This window comes from Octopus bimaculoides, chromosome 2 (assembly GCF_046866305.1).
Source record: "Octopus bimaculoides isolate indiv1 chromosome 2, ASM4686630v1, whole genome shotgun sequence".
Lineage (NCBI taxonomy): Eukaryota > Metazoa > Mollusca > Cephalopoda > Octopoda > Octopodidae > Octopus > Octopus bimaculoides.
In genome coordinates, this window is record NC_142929.1 from 2,331,784 (window position 1) to 2,355,616 (window position 23,833).

A 23,833-nucleotide genomic window follows, 5' to 3' on the forward strand; every position below is an offset into this window, starting at 1 on the left:
GAAAATAAAAAAGGTTTAGGGGCTAAACAACAATAGGAGAAAGCAGAAAGTATAAAAAAGTTTAGAAAAGTTCAGAAGGTTCAAACGTTGTGGTGTATTGGAGCGATTTCTCATCAAAGAAGAGTCCAGTGTAGTCCATGGTTAGAAAAGGTGCAGCCGAAGTGTAGGAGTCCAGTCGTAGGAGAGTAGAAGAAAGTACAGGTAGAGAATCGAGGTAGAACTGTTCAGGAAAAGTTCGAAGTGGAGGTGGAGACAGGATAAAACTGGTGCGACCACGTGAGCGTGTAATGTATAGTGATATATATATATATATATATATATATATATATATATATATATATATATATATATATATATATATATATATATATATATATATATATATATATATATATATATATATATATATATATATATATATATATATACATATATATATATATATATGTATGTATGTATGTATGTATGTATGTATGTATATATTTATGTATGTAAGTATGTATGCAGGCATGTATATAATTATAAGTTATAACATAAAATAGTTGAAGAAATGCTTACTATAGGTGTTTATTTTTTTATCAATAGAAACCAGAAAGTTATAAAAATATGTCCATCGATACTGTGACAATTGTTATGAATCTCTTCAAATTGAATCGAAAATTAAAGATTTAATATCAGTCAGGGTCAAAATTGTTTCACACAACATAGAGTAAAAATTTCAAATAATAATCATAGTGGGTCATAGTTGTTCATATTTCATAGCTGACCTGAGTCTAAAATAGAAATGCTCGGAGAAAATTTTTTGAAAATGTTCATATATCTTTTAAATGTTTGATATTTTTTACTCTGGACTTGTTCTGCTAAATGGGAGTTAATACCGTTTGATGAGAGGATTACAATCTGACAAGTTATATTCGTAGTTACTTTAACATGTCTGTCCGTTCGAGCAGACTCTACTGCGATACTTTGACCCCAAGAAGACATCTCCTGACAATTAGTTTGGGCCGAAGCAGTTGTTAATTTATTTTTCTTTGGCAGTTTCCAAGATTATTCATATCCGACTGAGTATATGTTAAAGGCATCCTCTTTTGAAATGGTTATCGTAAACTCCAAAAACAACAAATTCTTTAGATCCTTACCTGCATGATTTTGGCAAATTGAAATTTCCTATATGTTTTATGCTACTGGAATTAACCGTAGTCTTATAAGGTATTTGTGGGAATAAATGACATCCGTTTCCATACCAATGAAAAATTGTTGCTTCATAACTGATATCATTCGGTGGCATAAAAAAGGTCACCAGGGTTTCAAATAAAATATTTGAGAGTATTTTAATTGCCACAAATCTTGTCAGGTTACATTTAAAAAAAAATGTATTGCTTTTCAAACTGTTTTGTTTTTACTTTGTATGCATCTCAAAATAACACTTTCAAAATACCTCAGAGATTGTTGCAATGGAAAATTTAAACAGAAACACTCACACTCGCGCACATTCTCTCTCTGTCTCTCACACTTATACAAACATTTTCTCCCTTTCTCTCTTACACATATACACACGCACATCCAGCTAGCATGTCATTGAAGATGATTATTGTAAAATCTGCACAATAAATTTTCATTCTAATATGGTCATTATGTCCCGTTCTAGAGAAATCATTTTGAGTCGTCACAGAAATTTGGTCCAGTTGCTTTACTTTTTCACTAAAACAACCTCAACGTATTTTTGAAGGAAAAAAAATGAACATATATATATATATATATATATATATATATATATATATATATATATATATATATATATATATACGTGTGTGTGTGTGCGTGTGTGTGTGTGTGTGCAATAAATAAACAACGACAGATAAAAACCATATATGTATATTGAGGGTACAACCGGATGGGAGACAGATAGAGAGGGTCCCTAATTCTTCATCAGTTATCAACCAAATTGGTAATACTCAGTTTCGCACCATGGAGGGTAAGACTGGGAACTTCACATATTGGTGGTGCCTGCGAAAGTTGCAAAGAATGTCGGGCCTCAAGTAAACAAAACAGCACAGATTGGACATATGAAAGTAGAAAAAATGTAATGTAAGACAATGCACAAAAGACGAACTAAACAGGAAACGAGCAAAATACGACCTTAGGGTCAAAAAGATAAGAATGGCGGGTAACACTTAGAAGAAATACTAAAGACTATGGCGACCAAGTGGCTGGGCGGCCGGTGTGAAAAAGGGAGAGAAAGAAGGAAAGCTGTCCACGGGTCACGCGTGAAGAGCAAGTAGAGGAGAAAGAGAGAGCGACAGAGAGAAAATAGAGAGGAAATAAGGGAAGAAATGAAGGCGGTACCGAGGGGTAATATTTATCTCCACCACTTAAACATGGATGCTCTGTTAGAAACAAGCTATACTGCGGTAGATACCATGAAAGAATCTCTGATGTAGGCTTTTGGTGTAAAATACACACTTGTCTACATCACCAGCGGGGAGATAAATACCCACCATCTCCAGCACAAAGACCACCAGATCACGTGATTTCTAGCTTCTTTGATTTCATCAATGTTGGACGCTTGGCCGCTACATATAGCAACGACTCACCTCCCCGTTAGTGAGATATAGAAAATCAGTGCCAGAAGAGGCACTAGTGTCCCGATTAAGGAGTGAGCTTGTTGAAAATTATATACTAGGGTCAGAGGCAGTATTAAACTGAGAGGTAATATTTGTTTTTCCCCTTCATCATGGATGCTCAGCGTCTGTGAGTATTTCTCTTATGGGCTCTACCGTGATAAAGTTTGTTCTAAGAGACCATCCCTGTTTAAGTGCCGAATATATTTCAACAAACTCAATGGCTAATCACGACAGCAGTGTCAGTTCAGGCATTAATTTTCCATATATTACTAACGGCGAGATGAGTCACTGCACTCTCTAGCATCAAACGTCCATTATTGATGTGACTAAGGAAAGTCGAAATCATGTGATCAGGTAATCTTCGCGCTGGAGATAAAAGAAATTTATCTCCCCGCTAGCGATATAAACATGCGGGCATTTTGCGCCAAGAGCCTATAAGAGAGTTTCTCTGTCCATGCTTTGGGAGAGTAAATTTTGTTTTAACCGAACATTCACTTTTTAAGTGCAGATAAATAGTGCCTCTTGAAAGAACAACAAAAAATAATTGGAAAAGATATGAAAACTTTTTTCACAGTTTTACCCTATAGTCAAAAATTTTCCCTGTTCAAAGCATTAAAAACTAGAAAACAGTTTTTAAACCAAAGAACATGGATATAAAAAAAATATAATTGCAGTGCACCATCCGGAATTTCACCATGTCAAGTTTGATTTCATCGATTCAGTTTAGTGTCGTTAATATACACATATTTTAAAATGGAGTTTATCAGCAAGATTCGAATTAAGATAAAGATTCATATATATATATATATATATATATATATATATATATATATATATATATATTGATGCATATATATGCATCAATACAAAAACTGAATGCTTTGTAAATATGTCGAAAGGGTTACAGATATGAATATCGATGAATCTAAAACATTATTTTCTATATTTAAAGGAATAGTTGTTGATAATTAATCATGTGCATTTTTGAAATTAGAAGACGGAAATGATACATGTATAGCGAAACAGACTGAATAACCTCTGTTTATCAAAAATACATTTGACTGATATAACTAATTTCTAACAATTGTGATAATCCATACAAAATTTAGATAAATTTGAAAATCTCTTCATTATATTAGCCATGAATTTACGGTCGACTCAATAGTATTTTTTTTAACCAACTGTATATCTATAAATAATATGCATTGGATGTAACATCGAAGTTCCGTTGCGAAAGAAGGGCCTCATATAGCCTTCAAATTTGTTTCATGCAGTTTTCAATCTACATAATGTGCATCTCTTGAACTTTTTTAACATAAACTTGATCCCCACACTAAATCTTGTTTAGCAAAAAGTGAATCATTGTTCACAAATAACCCGTTAGAAAATATCTCTTGAAAAAGAAGTACAGCATCTACTCATATATTATATTCTTGTTTGTTTGTTTGTTTGTGTGAGTGTGTGTGTGTGTGTGTGTGTGTGTGTGTCTGTGTGTGTGTGTGCGTGTGTAAACGTGTGTGTCTGTGTGTTTTATTTGCTAACCTTTTCTTCCTCATCATATATCAAATCATTGTATACAAATGAAAAGAAAACGATATTGTTCTATACATACAAGATTACATCGCTATTCCTTTTGATGAAACTTTCAGAATCGACATGTAATATATGAACATAGACATAAAGGCACACACACACACACACACACATACACATACACACGCACACACACAAGACAAACGCACGCACGCGCGCATACACACACGTGCACAGGCGCACAGACACCAACGCACACACATGCAGAGGAACTCACACACATAAAACACACGCACGCACACACACACACACATAAAACACACGCAGGCACACACACATAAAACACACGCACACGCACACACATAAAATACACACTCACACACACACACACACACGCACATATATAAAGTATGTGTGTTATATCCATTAATGCGTATATATTTAGATATGTGTATGTACGGGAATAGCAACTGATTAATTATATGCCTTTGCATTTCAGAAATTTAACCATTCTTTCGCTGTTTGTATTCACAAAGCAATGAAATTATTATATTTAGAGATGCCAAGTCTTTTAACTCTGATACAAGCTGTGCACGAAACCCCAATCCTCTCTCTAACATAAATCAATAAAACGCTTTAATGGAAAACACACTTTAGTACAAAGCTAAATAAAATTTGATGAATCGTTTAAGAAGTAATTGTCATAGGATTGGCTGTTCCACTATTTTAAAGTATACTTAGTGTTTTGATATTTAAACTGGCAATAGCACAGCTGTTTTTTTTTTTTTTAATATTCAATTGGCCTTATTGTTAAAACAGCCTTCCTGAAAATCAAATAAATAAAGAAGGAAAACATATGAACAGGTGTTGCAAACAGCATTAGTTGTCTCTTAAAATCGTTCAAATGATCAACCCAGCGAAAGATATGTTAACACACTGGGAATAGAAATTATTATTAGGGCAACCAAAGGTGAAGCTTGCTTTTATATGCATCGAAAAGATTTATTTGTTTGTAAATACCCATGATATTATTGAAACCTTGCTATATGCAGAAATTTACTTTAAGAGACTTGGTTAGTTATTCATTTGATGGCCAGAGAATTAAAGATATGTGTTTATTTCAGATAGAAGTTGGATATTTAAAAATTTATTACACAGTATGTATAGACATTAATATTCTGGCTATATTCCATTATTGTAGAATGTTAAATGTGTCCATAAATGATTTACGATTTTGTGAAATTTCAAACTTAATATCCAATTTGAGGTCTGCATCCAGTCTATGTTCATACTAGCGAAGTTTTTAATTAATTCCCGATAATGAGGAAGGGCTGCCCTTTCCTGAAACTCACCTATCTATAATGTAACTGATATTCGCCCTAATATGTTTGTAAAAACAGATGTCATTCACGAACCACCGCATTTCTCAACTCTTACATAACTTGAGAAAATTTTAGCTTCGATTTGATTCAGAGCAAATGAATTATGTTAACGTAAAGTATCCTAGGGAGGACGGCATCTATTTTAATTGGACATTTATGAAATTTGATTGCTTGAAATTATTTGTCTATGTTTAACAAAGATCTGTATATTGACAAGTATTCAAAATGGGGATAAAACGCACCGAAATCATTAGAAGACAATGTTTGCAGAGTCTCACCAATGCACTTCAAAAATAATGCAAGATATAAGCAATAACATCCCCAAATATTTATCGATAACAAAATTAATTTTTTAAATAGAAGAAAACACAGTATCAGAGGGAATCGGCAATAGTCAGCCGTGACACACTTATACTGCTGTCTCTTCGACAAAACAGGCGCACTCTTTGCATCTATAGCAGAAGATTGAGAGCGCCAGATTCGGACCCGTAAACTGTGAAATATAAGCCATTTCATTATTTTGATTGACTGATTTATTGCCCAGCGTGCATTCAGTCGTGAATTTGTCATGAAGAATATGGATCATTTTCGAATTCATTTTCAGTCGCTTCTTCCTAAATCTTTTCTAAAGTTTGTGTGTCTCATTGCTCCGCTCGCTGCTCACGGTACCGCCACGATCCGGAAGGTCAAGGAAATTGACGCGCTTGTCGTAACAAAAATCAATGACTTTGACTTACTCTGCTTATCAATGGCTCTTGTACTTCTTCAGCTTGGACAAGAGGTAAAATGTAATCCACCAACAAAGCTTTTATTTCAAAATCTTTCATCCCGTGGAATTAGATCGAAGAAAAACATCTTGTATTCTTTGGCTTCAATCGCTTGCAGTATCTTAGAAAATCAAAATATACTTCCACACTTATCTCCTGCAAATATGAAGATTACTGCCAAAGCATCCGCTTGCTGATACCTAACGTCCCAACGTGAGCAAATTCCGCACCACTTTCGTGGACTGTGGCTCGTCTGGCTGCAAAAATCAATTCATCCGTACGAATCGCTTACAATTCGTGTCAGGGTTCGCAGCCAGTGATTTCCCACCACTTGGGTTGTTTTTCATAAAGTTTTGCTGCATTTAACCTTAATGACACCAGCAACATCTATAATGTGTGTACAGTTGAATGAAGTCTCTGTACATGGTTCTTGTCGATTGTATCATCACCCTAAATTTCCTATATCTCTCTTTGAATGTTAGAGAGTATGCAAAACTCCTTCGGGAAGAAATCAATGATAAAAGACAGCAAATTGCTTCTGCTTAAGACCCTTTAATTGCCTCCATTGCATAACAACATGATTAAGAGTTATTATGTAAAGATATTCTAAAAACTGTATAGATATATGAGATATATATAAGAATTATATATAACAAGGGCGCGATGAGTATTAATGTTTTTTATAATGCACTATGAAAATCTAGTTTTAATTTTGTGTTTTCGGTGTACATTTTACTCTTATTTTTAGCAACGCTGGTGTTTCATAGCGCCCCTGTTATATATATTTCATATATATCTATTAATTTTGCCTATACGGTTTTTAGCTTGTGACCACTAACATTATTATCTCTCGTGAGTGTTAATGCTCTTTATTTAAAAATTCTATCCAGCTAGTTCGTTTTCTCAATGCGGCTTGGGCACAGAAACGAAAGCAAGCATTGGTTGAAGTGATAGATAGGTTTGTTACGAGTAGACGAGGCTGAAGAGAACCAAGTGCTTTTGACGCTAAATTCGAAATCATGATACCAGGTTAACTGGAGTTCTTTCTTGCAATTTTACAGAGGTAAGACGCAATCCTTGTTCACTTAGTTTTTTTTTCCAACCACGCCTGTTAAGATCTAGTGTTAATTTTGCCGCTTCGGAGTGTTTTTGACTCCTATTTTTAGCAAAACTGGAGCTTCATAGCGCCTTTGTTATATATAACTCTTATATATATCTACTAATGTTGCTTATACGGTCTTTAGTTTGTGGCCACTAACATTATTATGTCTCATGAGTATTAATATACTTTATATATTTAAAAATGTCGTATATATAGCAAGAATACAAATGACAGTGATTTCAAAGTGTTGTGTCTCCTAAGCTATCACGAGACTCTACTGAGCAACTCCACCCAAACTAGTTTAATTAATGTTTGGATCCCTGAAAAGCTACATTTCATAAAAGCTGAGCTAAAGGTTCAGATGCTGCACTCTCAACTATGACCTCCACATTTCCCATTCCCATAACAAAAGGTTAAATCATCCATTAATATTTCAATAAAACCAGCAACTAAATCTAGCAACATGTCTGTTGGCCAACAAACTTCCTCAACCATCTCCATTCTTTTGTGGACCCCTTAAAAAAAGTTAAACGCATGACTGAAGATAACACACACACATAGACACACACGATTACCAAATTTTGCACGCATGATAAATTTCAAGCAATAAAACAATTCTAAATTTTATCAAATCTTCCATGACAGCCTACTTTTCAACCTGACTCTCATTCAACAGAGTTCAATCCTTAGCCAATCCCCACCCCCACCCATATTAACTTACCGCAGACTATATAAAGCCAAGATGAACACGAGAATAGCACAAGCCAAAACATTGAAATCATTGACAATAGTCATCGTGTTAAAAGATTATGTGTTCTATATTGAGAGTTTAGCAATCATTCAATTTGAAATACTGAAGTTTATATTAGAACTTTGAAAAGTAATGATCTGGCGAAACCTGCAGCACGCCGGACCAAATTCTTCCGGTTTTGCTTCCGAGTTAGAATTGCGTTGTTGCTTTTTTCCTCTACCTTGTTCTTGTTTGGGTTGACTATCTATCTATCTATCTATATATATATATATATATATATATATATATATATATATATATATAATGATGTTTTGCCAGTGCGTTCTATAGGCTATACAAAATTTCTATTTGTGTATGCATTATTTTAATAGGGTCAAATTCAGCGTGCCCTATATAATCCATTAACTGACAATTAATTTTTAATTACTTGAAATTATGAATGAATTGAGACGAAGAGCCAAGAATTTTAAAGAAATTTCCTGTCTAGTGGGGAAAGCTAGGAAACTCATGAAATATCAATTTGCGAAAGATTAAATGGTGTCATGCAAGAGGAGAATCAATCTGATCTTTGGCAGCTCTGATTACTATTGAAGGAAAGTAGTTTTTGTCACGATAGGATTTGTATTTTTATGTAAAAATAATATTTATTATATAATTAAAAATAATTAATATTAAAATCCAAGCTATCATAATTTGTGGGCATTTTAGTGAAATATATTTTTATAAAATTAATCTACAAGTAAAACCAAAAGAAGAAAATCTATTCTAAACGAAAACAGTGTAAGAAAAGAATGCAGGATTCTTAGCGCGGTGAGTGAATCAGATGATTAATATCTAAGCTGAAAAATCTAGATTTTGTCACTTTTATACGACTTCCTCAGCGACTCATAGGCGTTAAGCCTATTGAACAAACAGGTATATGTGTGTACGTATACACACACACACACACACACATATATATATATATATATATATATATATATATATATAGTGTATATTATACATATATATATATATATATATATATATATATATATATATATATATATATATATATACAAAATGGGAGAAGAACGCAAAACATGCAGACAGGTGATACAAAAAAGGGACAACAAAACATCGAGATAGACGATACACAGAAAACAAGGACGGGAAAAAAACGGAGAATGTTACACAAATACAAATAACAGGACATAACAACAGGTGTCTTTCGACTAAGGACGAATTAAATTAAGCTGGCGTGTGTGGAAATAAAGCCTTACTGCAGGGATACAAGATTTCGAAGTCACAGGGAGGAATATATGATAGGCAATATATTTCGTGTAGTTGACTTCGTTATTTTATAATTTTCACATTAGCATTTTGCTGAATCAGCCATACATTCATATTGTAAATATATATGCTGACAATCTGGATTTAGCCAAAACATCAAGCGACGAAGTAGTCTCTACTGATGAGCTTGTAATTTTCAAGCAAATCTAGACTAGTATAGATATCTCATTTGGTGTGGGCGGCCATCTCCTCCAGTCAGTATATAAAAATGTGCTTTGTTGCGGCTCTAAGGATTCTTAGCTCTTATTTCTAGCAATGTAGGTACTACACGGCACCCTCAGTCACAATTAACGACAATCGAATGCAAACACACACACATGTATATATATCTGTGTGTGTGTGTGTGTGTGTGAGTGTGTGTGTGTGTGTGTGTGTGCATAAATTTATATATAAATACACATACACACACACACACTCACACACATACATATATATATATATATATATATATATATATATATATGAATTGACATAAACAGCTAGGTGCAATCTAAATTCATAAAGGTAAACGCAATACAGAGACTGCCATAATATAAGCTTCAGTAAGTACAAGTGTATTGAAATATTTATTATAGAAGATTAAGAACACGTTGAGACTAGATATTTAACACATTTAGATATATCTAATGTCTATCGTTCGTGAAAAGTTCAAGTCAACGGAATAAATATTTCGTAATTTATGAGGAAATGAACCAATAACCTCCCAAACTGCAACGGCCAAAATTAAAGGGTCACTTAGAAAACAATGAAAATGGAACAAGAACAAAAACGAAACCCTTACTATTAATATTCTGTGAACATCTCTTTACTATCAACGACCTCCTGATATCCTGTCATCACAGGACTGAATTGATTTCTTGTAAAATGATGGAGTAATATTGTTCCATTCGTTTTTCAATAATCACCAGAGATGATCTTGGTTCTTTGGATGTCTCCTTCGTGCTCCATCTCCAATAATATTCCAAACGTTTTCTATAGGGTTCAGATTGAGACTTTGAGGTGACCAATCTATGAGATCAACCCCTTCATCACTCAAAAAATCTTCGCAATGTGACAGGGAGCGTTGTCCTGCACGCTCACAGGAAGTTGAACTGACAAGGATCGGAGATGTGAAAGGGCATGCTGTCTAAGAATTTGCTTGTATATTTCAGCCTTGACAGTCCCTTGTAGGCGAATAAGTGGACCAGGACCAGCAGCAGACATCGTTCCCCATACCATTACACTGCCTCCTCCATATTTCACTGTCTTCTTCACACATGCACGAGATAACCTTCCGCCACTTCGTACATCCCGTCAACAGAACCAATCACATTAACCTTCGATTCATCGCTAAATTGAACCTGCGACCACTGTTCTTTTATCCAAATGACATGTTAACGAGCGAAACACATACGGGCTCTTTGATTCTTCTTGGAGAACAGAGGATTCTTTGCCGGTACCCGTGCAAGCAATCCAGAACCTCGTAACCTCCAAAAAACTGTTTTGCGCGATACGTTGACATCAGAATTGGTGCTAAACTCGCGGGATATCTCAGCAGCACTCTTAAGCCTATCTTTCAGTGACATTCAAACTATAAAACGATCCTGTTTTGGTGAAGTTTTACAAGGTCTACCAGTTTAGAGTTTAGCTTCTGTTGATCTTGATGACTTAAAACGAGCTACAATTCGTTGCACGGCACTTCTAGACCTTCCTACAATACTTGCTATCACAGAATTTGACTTGCCCTCTTGTTGTAGACACACAATACTTTGTTTTTCTTCATAGGACACCGGTCGTCTCTCACAAGCAGCCATGTTGTCAGTTGAATGTTCCAATAATGTACGATCAGTCTTTTAAAATACAAATGCCTCGCTTAGTAGTTCATTTTTTTCTAAGTGACACCTTTTGGCCGTTGCAATTTGGAAGATTGTTTGTTTATTTCCTCATAAATTACGAAATATTTATACCATACACTTGACATTTTCACGAAAGATAGATATTAGGCATATCTAAATATGTGCAAAATATCTAGTCTCAAAGTGTTGTTAATCTATTTCAATACACTTGTTCTTACGGACCCTTATATTATGGCCGCTACTCTCACATCGTTTCGCTAAATCAGCCATAAATTTGTAAGGTAACTATATATACTAAAAGTCTGATTTAGCCAAACATTAGAGCGATTGAGTAGTCACTGCTGGCAGGCCTACGACTAATGGCCGAAACTGGTCTAGTCCAGTGATCTCTACAGTCCTTCGTGGGGTGGTCATCTCCCCCGTCAGTGTACCTTGATACTGTGTGGATTAAGATCCCTGTCGTAGGCCGCTGGTATTAAACACTTTCCGTATGGAAATTAGGTAATTCTCCATAGAGTAACTGCTGCATTTGTAGAGTATATAAACATTTTGGCTGATGGCTTCTCTGGAGATTGTTGGATCACCAGACCAGGCTGTATGCTATGTTCTTGAGCAAGACACTTTATTTAGGTTGCCTAAAACTATCTGAAGATGTTGTCATGGATATCAAAAATTAAAATTCTCCAGGGCATATCTGCATTTTAATTTTCATACACTGAAAATTGAACAGCTGTCACACTTGCAAATTTTTAAAGCAATATGTATTAAAATTGTAAAGGCGCGTGTGTTACTGGTGATGTGTTCTGTTGTCGATCATAGTTTTGTGTGATCGCTACGTTGTGTTCTCGACCAAAGCATGTCATTTCATGTTTCCCTTGTTTGCTCATCAGAAAATAGGTACCAGCCGAATGCTTGTGCAGGCCTTTCTCTCTCGAGCCTTCAAACTTCGCCGATCTAGCGAGTTAAGGATATGATGCCCGAAATAAATTTTTTACCGGAATGCAATTACATAGTAACTTGAAACGATTAATTGAAGCATGATACAAGATAACCGGGTAAATTATTTATATATTACGATTAATGGGGTCTTTTTTTTTTTTACCATTACAAGTCATAAATCTAATTGATCTGAAAAAAATCCTATAATATATACACTACGCAGCAGATTATATCAACATTCACATGAATACTCAATTCATTGCTCATAAGCAATGGATTTTTCTATAAGTCCATAAGAGTTAGATAATATAAATTAGATAACATACAAATAATTAAGCTACACTAATTGACTAGATGCTCGTACGACTCAACGGATAAGTAAAGCTAATAATACTGAGCGATTTTTTAAAGTATATAGAATCATGTTACGTAAACGTTACTTCAAATTAAGATTATTGAGTTTGTATTTATCGTAATCATTTTCAAGTAGGTTTTCATAGAGACACACGTACTTGAATGATCTGTAACTGCGTAATTAGCTGCAATATCAATGTAAGATGTTTAGTACAATATAGTATTAAAGCATACGTTGATTTACATTGAAAAATCACATCAATTATATACATGATTAATATGTTAATCAAAATCATCCGAAACGGAATTACTACCGTAGAACTACACTTAAAACGTGTATTATATTCCATGATAAACTTATAATATTAATATAAAGATGTCATTGATGTTTTTTTTTTTCAGTATTTAAGAAACGCAACAACCTGGATGACTCATTAGCTCGAATAACAACAATACATAGTGCCATTTTATTCCATTGCTTACGATCTGAGTTCTAGTTTCGCTGAGGTCAACTTGGTATCAACTTAATCCTTTCGAAGTCGACAAAAGAAATTTCAGTAAATCACAAGGCCGATGATATCGATCCTAAAATTACTGGCTTCGTGCCAAAATTAGAAACAATATATTTAAGTGACATAATATATTTTAGTGGACACTATTCTATGCACCCCCTTATTGTAATTATCTTTATCATTTTTTCTTTACATATTGTGTAATATTTAAAACAACGCCTAAACTTATAATACATTCAATGAATCATATTTCCATTCTTATTTTATAGCCTTTAACTACACAGGCTTTTCACGTATAAATAACTGCTACTTTTCCTTGTCTCCTTCTTATCGTTTGGATTGAACTTTCAATGTTTTCTTCTAATTCATATTCTATGCCTTTAAAGTTCCAATTGCATGTTTCTCAAGAAAGATCACATGCTTAAATTTAGTCATAAATGATTAATGGCCATGAATATCAAAATATATTTTGTAAAACTTTGTAGTAGACACACTGTGATGTTTACATGTACCCTTCATTTATACAATCCGTCCGTAGAGGACTTTCTGGAGGCACGTCCTGTTTTACCGAAACAATTCCCAGTAGGCTTCCATTATATTCAAACATATCTTTCCTACGGTATTGATCATGATTAAACAGAATATTATATAAACTTAATATTTATAGCAGTTTCAAATTTCTGTTTGAAACATTTCCCCCCTTTCGATAATAATATTACCACTGACACTATTACAAGGAGCAACCGATCTACATTTATAGAAACTATTTCAGTAATACAGTTCTATATTTAAAGCTGGAGGGTACGTCAGCCGAAACGTTGTGTTAACAACAAACAAGATTAGGACAAATATCCGTCAAATGTAGATAATGTAAATAGAATAGTTATGAATATTATTATTATTATTATTGACGTTTTTATCAGAAGCTCCTAATAGGTTTTCTTATAGATATACACAAGGACGGTGTTTTCCATTCGCTATGGAATTCTTGGGTTGCTATGATCATGTTTATCTCTTGTTGTTTCTGTCCTCAGTTACTGCAACTATCTAACATTGTCTACAGGTGAAGCAAACTTAATTTGTTCCTATTTATTTTCTTTTAATTTTATTTATCTTCATTCATCCCGGCTAATTTGAATACTAATATTTTTTCTTTATCTTCGCTTATTCGGATCCACTGTTTATAATACTTCGTCTGGATTTAGTAATATCTGGAGACAAAATTTATTGGATTCAGTGCAATTCATACTTTGGTCTTATCAATATTGGGTTACTTTAACTTTTGAACAAAATATATTCAAGGCCTTTGGTTGTGTGGTAAGAAGCTTGTTTCCCAACCACATGGTTCTGGGTTCAATTCCACTGCGTGGCACCTTGGGTAGGTGTCTTCTACTATAACCTCGGACCGACCAAAGCCAGTCGAAGAAATCGACCACAGGACTTATTCTTTGTAAGACTGGTACTTATTCTATCCGTTTCTTTTCCTGAACCGCTAGGTTACGGGGTGAGGGGGCCTAACACACCAGCATCCGTTGTCAAGTGATGTTGCGCGGACAAGCACAGACACACATACATACATATATTGGGAAGCAAGCTTCTCATCATACAGCCACACATGCGCTTATATATATATATGGATATATATGTATATATATATATATATGTATGTATGTATATATATATATATATATATATATATATATATAAAGTAGTTGTATACTGCCAACTTAACGTGACAGTCCCAATAAGGGAATACACTACTGCTGTTTAGTCCAAGGAAGCCAGACCGCTTCCTATTAGGCCTTGACACACTTTCTGTGCCCTTATCCATACAAAGGGGAGACAAACTCCTCCAACCAGCCCAGCCTGCTTTCAGGGACAACTACTTTATCGCACCACTACTACTTAAATCTCACTGAGAGATTTAGAAATTCGTTATTTCTAATTTTCGTTACCAGTGAATAGTATTTCACTGAAATAGTATATCCATACAAAGTTTAGACGGATTTCTTCAGCTAGCCCGCCATGCTGCTTCAGGCTGATGACGAGCAAAGACTCAGAAACATGTCCCTGAATGCAGGCTGGGCTGGTTGGAGGAGTTTGTCTCCCCTTTGTATGGATAAGGGCACAGAAAGTGTGTCAAGGCTTAATGGGAAGCGGTCTGACTTCCTAGGGCTAAACAGCAGTAGTGTATTCCCTTATTGGGACTGTCACGTTAAGTTGGCAGTATACAACTACATTTGTTGTTTACACCACCTGTCCTCGTCTGTTGTTTTTTTTCGTAAATTCTCCCATATATCATTCTTTAACAAGAAAAGTATTGAGGAGGATTTCGAAATTCGAGCCAGCTAGGCCATCAACCGGCTTTAGATGATCCAAGTTCATTTTTGCTTTAAATAATTTCTCTTAACTTAAAATTTTCTTGAGTGTCCTGTGTTCTGCTGAATGACGGCTATGGTGTATTTGGGGTTTTGATGTTAATATTGGTTAAATTTGACCGACACTATATATATAGCCAAGATGAACTTAAAATGATTTACAGTCCGATGGTGGCCTTGCTGATTGAAGTTTTGAAGTCATTGTTAACAGTATTATTGATAAAGAATAATAAATTTGTACTCTACCAAATGTATTGAGTAATCTTTCAATTTAATACAAAATTGCTTCTGTTATAACAAAAGAAACAAACATTTCTATACACGCGCGCGCACAAACACACATGTATGTATATATGCATGTACGTATGTATGTATGTATGTATGTATGTGTGTATGTATGGAAAGGATTAGATGTATTAATTTCTAAAAGACCATCTAAAGATAATGCTATAAATGAAGAGGCGGTGCTTTATAATCAGTTGAGAAACCAACTCTTACATATTCCTTCCCCTCCTCCTCCCTCCTTCTCCTCGTTGTGCTCTTCTTTCTCCTCCTACTCTTTCTTCTCCGACTGCTTCGTTTTCTTTTCCTACATCTAACAATACAATAATTTCATCTGCTTTGGTATAATACTGTATTTTCAGTCCTTCGTTGCACAGGTTTACTTTCATTTTCATTTTCTCTATATTTATACTTCTTGTTTCCTCTCGATACAAGCAAAACACAACGCGTGGCAGATGCATAGCGAATAAAACGCGCCTTTCATGCAGGTCTGACGAAAGCTCATTCAATTTTCATAACCGCAAATATTTAGTAAGTTTTCCCGTAGAACTTTTGCATGATTTCGTGTTAGAGACAGACATAATACTGAAACAGATGTAACTGGTCATAAAACTTGTGATAAACACATTCTCTGTCTTCTTATTTGGATAATGTTTTACTATTCACTACGCTCTCAGATTGATTTTAGCGATGTGACACATGGATTTTCCACACCTGAAATACTTATCTTGCTTAAAGCTAAACCTCACGAGTGTAGATAGCCTAAAGCACCAGTTGCGTGCTGCATTGAAAATAACCCGTTTTTCTACCCTTCCAGGACATACGAATGCATATACATAGACAAAGGTACATATATGCGTGTGTTTGTATGATTGTGTGTGTGTGTGTGTGTGTGTGTATGTCTGTGTGTGTGTGTGTGTATGTCTGTGTGTGTGTGTGTGTTTTGGTTATTGGTATCGACTCAAGAAACCCAAACCATATTGGCTCCAGTGCCACAGCAAGTGCCATATCATTTGTATGCTATGGAAAATATTCTAAATGCATTGCTTGAATGATATTGCTATCAACTTTAAAATTCACCAAACGCTCTGTACCATCCGTCCTCTGCAAAATAAAATTCGCATCACATCACAACACTAAGGCAAAAGTATTTCATCTGATCTTATCTCCAAGAAATTCCAAATAAATCTCCTACACCCGGATACATCTCTACAAACAATAATACTTTACTAGAATGAGCTATAATCCCCAAAGAATGACCTATAATACGAAACAGCATTAAATGACTTTTCCAGGTGCTGCTGCTATTCATTTATGTATGTCCTCAAGCGAGGAAGGTTCAGGAACCAGAAGAACATGCTTAAAAATCCGCTAGAAGGAAGCACTGGGGAGTTTTTTACAACTTTTACCAAAACCGGGAATTTTTTCTCCGCGGTTACTGCAGTGAAATTAGAAGTTGAAATATGTCAGAAACATATTTTAACAAACCCAAATTCATATATATATGTATATATATATATATATATATATATATAGCGTAAGGAATAACAAAACTTCTGTGTATTCTTACATTAATTTTGATATTATTCTTATGTTGATTTACTGGAACACAATGTGAGAAATTCAATTACCGGTGCAGATTACCCAACTTCATTTTATTAATTATTCGCTAACGTATTTCACTGTGAAGCCTTGCTCGGTAAAAGAATGCCACGCATTTGGTATAGAATCTCAGTCATCACGAGAACATTAATTAAAATACATAGATCAAAAATTTATGATGGTGAAATAAGACACCGTTCCTATTTGTAAAATTTTGTTCTTATAAAAAGAGATATTCAAGTCAGATATTTTCAGTACAAAGGGAGGTAACAAGAAATAAATTCCTGTACTAGATAAAATGATGAACTGAAATACATCTGTACATCTGCACTAATGAATACATACACAGTTATTCAAAGATATACGTATACTCGTCTGTGTATAGGAAACTACCGTAAATCTGCATTAAATATATAGAAGTATATGCGTGTGTGCATTATTGTTTATTCGTATGTATGTGTATGTATGTGTAATTGTTTGAATGCATATGCAAGTGTTTATGTATATACATTTATAGCTATGTATGTTTGTGTATTTGTGTATTTGTACCAAGGTGAGTGTGTACGAAATTCTGCGTGTATATAAATACAGATATTGGCAAATTCATTGGTTTCTAATTATTAATCACATCGATTCTCATGGAGATGGTGCCTTTTACGCAACAGAATGTGTCTTTAATGTATTGTTTTTCCATCTGTGATTATTATTATTATTTACTGATAAATTTATTTTGAAGGAGTGCGTTCTTACGCCGATTCTCTCAGCCATGCTTACTGACATAGCTATGAGCAATGTGTCAACTCGGGATCTCGAGTAGTACCGGTGAGCGGACAAGCATTTAGTACTATTTCTTAAACGGACTTAATGTATTATTTTTATTATGTTGTACGAGAACTGTACGACACAAGTCTCTCAAAATAATACAGAACGCGAAATAAAATCAGGTTACGTTCATTTCATACAACTGCAATCTACGCAACGCAAAGCAAAAAAATTAAGAATGTCGTCCTTCTCTATACTTGATTTGTATTCATTAAGGGAAGCAAGTATCACGAGGTTTGATTTTCGCTGGTGCTTCATATTTCGTCGAAAGGGTGTCATAATTCGAGTTAACGTCGAAAACGATGATTCACATGTAGCAGTGCTCGATCCAAATGTCAATGCTGCACCATACAAAAGATAAACATTTGGAAAGGCATCCTGTACAATACATAAAGATCCAAAAATATCAAGCAGTGTCATCATATTTTGTTTGGAAATGTTTGCTTTAACCACAGTAAGTTCAGAAAGTGAGGCCGATTTATCGCAATTAACTTAATTGTTCAAAGGTTTAAAGCATCAAAATCGAAAAATGTCTCGGACGTTGGTAGTAGACTTGCCAAGGAAGAATATATGCTGTCGTTTTGCTCTGAAAATCTATCGTCTAGCTCTCCGAAGCTTTGGTCGATAAATTTTGCGGTGAAAGGTTATCCAGTCATCTTGAGATGGTACAAGGCCTTCAACAACATAATCTGAAAAACGTCGGGACTTTTTGACGCATATATATACGTGTACAGTGTTGCGTTTACTACCATAAATCTCTAACTACAACAGCAATTCTTCGCAACAATTCTTCACATACTTTTCAACAGCGACGACAATCACCAGCACCACCGCCGCCGTCGCCACCACCACCACCACCACCACCACAACAACAACAACAACAACAACAACAACAACAACAACAACAACAAAAACTGACCCAGCGTTAGCCACTCCTTAATTCAACCCACAGTGGATGACCGGGTCAGCAGCCAATTTTGCGCCACGTTTTCATATCACTAACTACGAAATCAAAAGAAATTCAATTTGTTGCATCTTTAGCGACTTCAGATATTGCTCATGAAAAAAAAGGCGATGTTTCAAAAGTGGATAAAACAATGTTTATTAATTCAAATGTGGATAAAACAATGTTTATTAATTCAAATGTGGATAAAACAAATTCTCATTCATACTCGTGGCTAAATAATCTCTCCCTCCCTCTCAGTCTGTCTGTCTGTCTGCCTGTCTCTCTCGCACTCTCTCTCTCTCTCTCTCTCTCTCTCTCTCTCTCTCTCTCTCTCTCTCTCTCTCTCTCTCCCTCTCTCTCTCTCCAAGTGTGTGTTTTTGTTTATACATAACACATAATTTTATACATACACTTGTACCTGCACACGAGTGTGTATAATACCTACATATGCTGGAGAAGAATATATTCAGCTATGTTTTCTAAGCATAACCTGTCCTCCTGCTTAATTTTTCCAAAATCCTTGTTAATATAGACATGAGAATTTATGAATGTATCACATCTTATGTGCTATGCATTTGGGTAAAAAAAATCTTTAATATATCATTTCCTGTATTTGATTGAAGAGGTGCTAGCTGACGTTATTTTTCGATAGTTTACACAGATACTTTTTCTTTAGCAGAAAGGGAATCTTCACACCGTCTTGTCTCATATGCATTATGATTTTAAAATATAGACATGATTCATATCTTTATAATAGGCATCTCAGTTACCGACAAAATTAAAAATTGTCAAGACTAACACCTTGGGGTTTCTGGCATCTTTTCACCATATAATCTATTATCCAACACAATAAATATAAGGAGTTATCGATTTAAGCGTGATAATTAAAGATAGTTTGAATAACATTATGTTTGTATGTATTCTCTTACCACTTTTCCACAGAAATGTGTGAGAATATTACACGGATAAGAAGCAGAGCGTAATTTTCATTGAATATGAAGGCATAGCAATTTATCAAATCCAAGCACGCAGATAACTGCTAAGGTTGATCCAGATAGGAAAAGTATCAACGATCCCGACTAAAATAACAATAACGATCGCTAAAGAAAATAATTGTAAGGAGGCGTTCGACTTAGAATTAATCAAGGTTTGGTCATGTCGGTTTGACGTTGAAGCTCTTATGCATTATAAAGTAGTACCTGCTTATCGCGAGAACTATTCTCTGATACAGTTTCTCTTCTCTTGATTTATTTCTTTTGCATATCAGTAGAGTGCACTTTTAGCGTAAATGTGTGTGTGTGTGTGAATAGGACTGTCTGTATACAAGTTGTGGTGGCAGAATTATGGGCATGTTAAAGAGGCTAGAGGTATCTCTAGATATTGTGTCATTTTGCTTGTCGTCAGGTTAACGCGTTTAGTTGGTAATGTAAATAGTACTGCACCCTGCAAGCGCCTTACATATCTTTTACCGACGCTGTAATGATAATAGGCTCAACCGGAAGAAGCAGCGCAAGGTTTAGTGCAAAAATCGAAAGATTCTGCCAGCCCAGGTAGTAAACTAAATGCGCTAGAATTGCCTCCAATCTAAAATATACAACCTCTTCATAAAATATACAGCCTCTTCGTCAGTTCGTGTGTGCAACCTCATAGAAGATAGAATAAGAAGTGTAAGTAACGTTAATTTCTCGGATTATCTGAAGCATTTTTAATGGAATCTGTCATTGACAACGGTTAGTGTGTTGATTTTCCTGCACAAGGAATTCATAATTCGTAATCCATAATTCTATAGCACATTTATTTGTATAAAATCTCAATCATTGTTTGTAGATATAAATTAAATATTGTACTCACGCAATGTTATGTAATCGATTTTCACTTCCTCAGCAGAGAATTAATTTCATTTTGAGATGCTTATGAAACATTACTTTATTGCGTTTGTTTTCCCTTTATAATTTCATGTATTAGAGTAATTTATTGAATATCATGTAGTAACTATTGCTAATCACGTGACGTTCCAATACTTCCGTGTTTATCTCCGACTTTCATAGTTCGGAGTCTATAAAAGTCTGGTGAAGTAACGGCTCCTACTTAATACACATACCATTCATCTCAAGATTTCTAGTGTGGTGATATCATCAAGAATTATTATTAGCATAACTGTATCACCTTAATAATGACGTACTATGTTCGAATAAGACCGTGGGGGAATTTAATTTACAATTATCTGGTAATCGATAGAAATCAATGGGGTATCAATTCAATAAATACCGGAATGCTATTAATTAATTCTGAATGGCATACCAAATACATCCCCAAACATATTTGGCACCTTTCATCTATAATGATGAAACGAATAATATTTAGACAGCATTTTAGACGTCTGCACAGAACTGCAGCCTTCCTATGCAAATGCATGGACAACATTTGTAGGGCGTTCTCATTTACATTCGTTTCAGGATTACTGATGACCTTTGAATTGTAAACACATTGTTGTCCATATAAATTCGTCCATCTACAGAAGCAAATAGAGTGAACGAAATATTCTTCAATTGCAGAGTCGTTTTAACTCAGTGTATGCCGAAAAGTCAACAGACATTATAATCTCTAATTATAAACTAGCTTAATGTTAAATTACTAATGTTCCCTTCAGGTATCATTAGTCGTTCGGGTTTGGAATATGAGGTTAGCAAATGATGTGGTGAACTGTCAGAATCGTTAGGACACCGCGTAAAATGCTTAGCGGCATTTTGTATATCTTTACGTTCAAATTCCGCCGGGGTCGGTTCCGACTTTCAAACCATTCCAGATCGATACAATAGGAAGCAGTTGAGCACTAGAGTCATGTAATCTACTTACTCCCTCCATTGAAATTGCTGGCCTTGTGATCGAATCTGAAATCAATATTGGATTAGCAAATATATAAGCATATTTTCCGTTTCTCTCAGGTGCATTATTTTGTGCATCCTGGTTTGCATATAAATGAAGCGTGAATGATGTTTAATTAATAATTACAAAAATCAAAAGATAAAGATGCCAGTAAAGATAATGAGGAAGATTGAGGGCGCTAATCATTGAGATAAGTAAGGAAGATTGTGCGAATGAGCACGTGGTGATAATGAGGATGATGGGAAGGATAAAGATTATCTTCAGGTTATACTGGTGTGAGAAGGATGCTGTTGATAATTATGATAATAAGTATACTACTGTGATGATGATGATGATGATGATGATGATGATGATGATGATGATGATGAGGATGATGATGACGATGATGACGATGATGATGATGATGATGATGATGATGATGAAGAGGAGGAGGAGGAGGAGCAGGAGGAGGAGGAGGAGGATACTATTGCCGCTGTCACTGGTAAGGAGGAGGAAGAAGATGGTAATAATGAGGAAGGAGAGGAAGAAGCAAACTCAAGTAGGTTAGTTTGTTGGTAGGTATGGAGAGTGTTCATGATTATGAGGGGAAAAAAGGAGAATTGAATAGATATGAAGGATAAGCAATAGGAAACATACTTAGACAACTTCAGTTGTTGTATTAACAAATACGTTTCTTCAAATATAAACAAGAGGATTTCCTTTGATTATATGCTAATTAAACGAAGTAGCATTTTATTCTGGTTAGAAAGATTTAAATCTATTGATAATTTAGAAAATATCCATATTTAGTGACTCTACAAAAACTGAGAACGTATTTCAGTGGTTTTATATTATAATGCACCATGACATGTAAATATGGTATTTGTATGATTGACACATTGCAATTATTGTTTCGATTCCGATAGTAATTAAGATAGTTCTGGGATCTGTTAATGCAGAAATGATAACAAGCAAGGATCGTCACAAATGTACATACGAATATAATGTTGTTATATTATTGACGACAAGCAATTTGCTTTCTGAGCGCAAGTTCTGATGGGTGCAATGAACCCTCTAATGACAACAGCAAACGAGATTGAGAGACAAACGTAATACCCTACAGTTGCATTATGTCATGCAAATGTGATTAGAGATTATCTCTTCCTTGTTTATCCAGTCGTCCAATGCGTGTAATAAAGTTACAGGAATTCGTTTTTCTGCTGTCTACCCGTTCTGAATCACACCATCAGTTTTACCGAAAGTAAGGATGTAAATTTTGCAAACATTGATGTATCGTTAATGCAATTTTGTACATCTATAGCAAATAAATGTTATCTTTGTCTGGTGGAGCTTGTAAGGATTTTCCTTATGTGCACATGACTTTACATGGTTGTGTTTATGTAAATTTATTAGGACGACAAAATGTGGCACGTTTTGCCTAGTGAAAGAATTTAATTAATTGAATATAACACTAACACACACTTATCGTTTCTAATTGAAAGAAAACAGAACATTGTTGGAAGGTTCTTAGACAAGGACTAGCGAGATGCGAATGTATCAGATATAAGCTATTTCATATACCCTTGTCTATGTCATATACCTGTTATAGTCTCGGCGTGTATTTATTCATCCTTTCACTACTTACAGAGAAAGCTGACAGTAACATAATTAGGACTAGTGTTTATACTCGCAATATAAAAGAATATTTGACTTCATAGAATTACAGATGTGCAAAACAAGATGGAAAAAATAGATTCGGACTTAAAAGAAAAGTTAGAATAAAGTATTAAAATTGATTCAAGGTGAG

At 34.8% G+C, this 23,833-nt stretch overlaps 1 long non-coding RNA gene across 1 annotated transcript; it reads left to right on the forward strand.

Annotated features, from left to right (window-relative positions):
* Positions 1–5,021: 5,021 nt before the first annotated feature.
* Positions 5,022–14,815, forward strand: LOC128250424 (uncharacterized). Its single transcript, XR_008266441.2, has 3 exons — positions 5,022–5,314; positions 7,197–7,369; positions 13,022–14,815. It is a non-coding gene; the product is annotated as an uncharacterized LOC128250424 (long non-coding RNA).
* The last annotated feature ends 9,018 nt before the right edge of the window (positions 14,816–23,833 follow it).